Source organism: Lissotriton vulgaris, chromosome 1_1, assembly GCF_964263255.1.
Source record: "Lissotriton vulgaris chromosome 1_1, aLisVul1.2, whole genome shotgun sequence".
Classification (NCBI taxonomy): domain Eukaryota; kingdom Metazoa; phylum Chordata; class Amphibia; order Caudata; family Salamandridae; genus Lissotriton; species Lissotriton vulgaris.
The window spans coordinates 1,372,433,150-1,372,435,739 of record NC_141685.1 but is presented as its reverse complement, the minus strand read 5'-3'; the positions used below and the strand labels follow the sequence as shown (position 1 = coordinate 1,372,435,739).

The window sequence follows — 2,590 nt, the reverse complement described above, 5'->3', positions numbered from 1 at the left end:
ACTCACACATGGCAGAAGTTTATACTTTAATTCAATGAGCTAAGAAAAGTGTGTTGTGGGGCCCCTACGAGCCATGGTGCTTGCTTCATCATAATTAGGCATGCAGTCATTAGCCACAGCTCTGATTATGGGTCACTGAGGTCAGTTTCAATAATTCCTCAAAAACCTAACCATGCAGTCCCCCCTAACTGTGTAGTTATCTTGCTTTACTGCTGTTTGTGTGATTAGCTGGGAGGAGCTCACGGCAGCATCCTCCCAATAAAAGTGTAGATGGACCGTTCCTTAACTCTTTCTTGCTTCACATACAGATGGCTTGAGGAGGTACAGGGGAGATGCAGGTCTAATAAACAGAATAGAATATCTGCGCCAGGTGTGTTTCTCTGCATTGGTGTCCCATCACAGGCCCACCAGTGTATGTGTGATCTTTGACTCCTGCCAGTTCACAAGCAGGCGGCCAGGAAACGGTTTCAGCCTATCAACCACTGAGGAGATAAAGCCTTTGTATAAGGAATGAGGAAGCAATGAACACATTCAGCCTATCACAGGAGTAGCCCTGAGTGTTCCGAATTATAATTTCTTCATGTCACTGTACGTTATTGAGCCCAAGTAGCTTGCCGTGATCGTATAGTGGTTAGTACTCCGCGTTGTGGCCGCAGCAACCTCGGTTTGAATCCGAGTCACGGCATTGTGGTTGGCAATGTCATGGCAGTTGGGTTTTTCCTTTACAGAATTCCCAAATGTACCAGTTGTTTTTGTAAAATGTATATTAAAAACAGATCCTTTTCAATATTTAAACGATCTAACGACAAATTATTTAAACACACATGATTATAAGATGTAGGTATACTGTACTTACTGACATAAATTATCGTTCTTGAACATATTTGCGGTAAGGGGAGCGGAGCTCTCCCCCAGGCCAATCAGAATGCAGATGAATGCAGTTGCAGTTGAGTGACCTGTGTTGTGGCTGTCTACAGGGAATGCACATTTGTAGCTGTCTCGCAGCCCAATCCAGACGTCAATTGAAGACAGGTTTTCATGCAAATAGAGCAGTAAGTGCAGAGAAATGCTCACTCTCTAAAAATGGCATTTATACAATAGTAAGATTAAATCCAACCTCACCAGTAGATAGGATTTATCAATAAATATATAAAGCTTCTCCTCTCTGATATGGAATTACCCCCCAAATAGTATAAGGGAATACCCAATGCTAACCTATGAGAGGGGCAGACCTCACAGTAGTGAAAAATGTAATAGACTGTTTGATACTACTAGGACATACAAACTACCACAGTACATGTCTTACCTTTTACTTACATAGCATGATGCCCCTCGGACTACCTAGGGCCTACCTTAGGGGTTACTGATATGTAATAAAATTGGAGTTTAAGGCTTGGCAAGTAGTTTTAAATGCCAAGTCGAAGTGGCAGTACACTGCAGCACAGGCACTGCAGTAGCAGGCTTGATACAGGTTTGAAATGCTATTTCTTTGGGCGGCACAATCAGTCCCTGGGTATATGGTATACCACTTTACAAGGGGCTTTCAAGTAAATTAAATCTGTCAGTCAGGTATACTCCAATTATACACATGATTAGGGAAGAAGCACGTGCACTTCAGCACTGATTAGTAGCGATAAAGTGATCAGAGTCCTAAGGCCAACAAAAAGATACAGCAAAATGCGGAGGTGAAAAGCAATAAGGTGGGGTTGGGACCACCTTAAGAATGCAAGGTCTAACAAAAACGAACTAAGGATAACATGAGTAAAACATCAGGTTTCTCTACAGCATTTGGTGAGACAAGTGGGCCTTCTTTTATCTTCCATAAATGCAATCTTTCCCGGACCCCTTTATTATATAGCTCTTCAAGGAAAAAATATAAAGCACTTACAAAGGAGCCTCAAATACTCAAAGATGGTAGACTTCTGTAATATGGGCCATATACTAAAAGCAGCACGAAAACAGAGTGCAATAGGGTCCAATGTGACCCATGAGAGTATGCATGCAAGCCTATGGTATTCCAAACTAGAGATATACGCATGCAATTTTTGTTTTTAGGAGAGAATGTGCCTGCTGAAAAAAACATTATTTTTAAAAAGTGCATTGCAGAATATCAGGAATTTGCTGTGGGACACCTTGAAAACTTGCATACAGATTATGTGCACTCACCTTACAGTCAGTTGTTGTGGCCGAGTGGTTAAGGCGATGGACTAGAAATCCATTGGGGTCTCCCCGCGCAGGTTTGAATCCTGCCGACAACGAGAATCTTTTTAACATCGGCTACAATTTCAGAAGTTAACCTTTAGTATTTCTTCCATGTCAGTTTTATAAATAGGTGGCTTATTTTGGTGTCACTATTGCCATATCACATATTTATTATCGCTCCCCCTTTCATATCTTTGCTATAACTCTCGTCCTTCATTAGCGCTGGTGCAAACCCTTCAAATTATTATACCCTGGCTCTCTTGGTCATACCTGTGCATGCACTTGAAACTTACTTTACCAATAAAAGAAGCAAATAGAGAAATAAAATAAAAGTGCTAGCTGGATTAGGCAAACACACTTCATAAAACTGCATTTTCTTTTCTATTCT

General features: G+C 41.2%; 1 non-coding gene across 1 annotated transcript; it reads left to right on the top strand.

The window, feature by feature from the left end:
* Positions 1-2,176: 2,176 nt before the first annotated feature.
* TRNAS-AGA (transfer RNA serine (anticodon AGA)) lies at positions 2,177-2,258 on the top strand. Its single transcript has one exon. It is a non-coding gene; the product is annotated as a tRNA-Ser (tRNA).
* Positions 2,259-2,590: the final 332 nt, after the last annotated feature.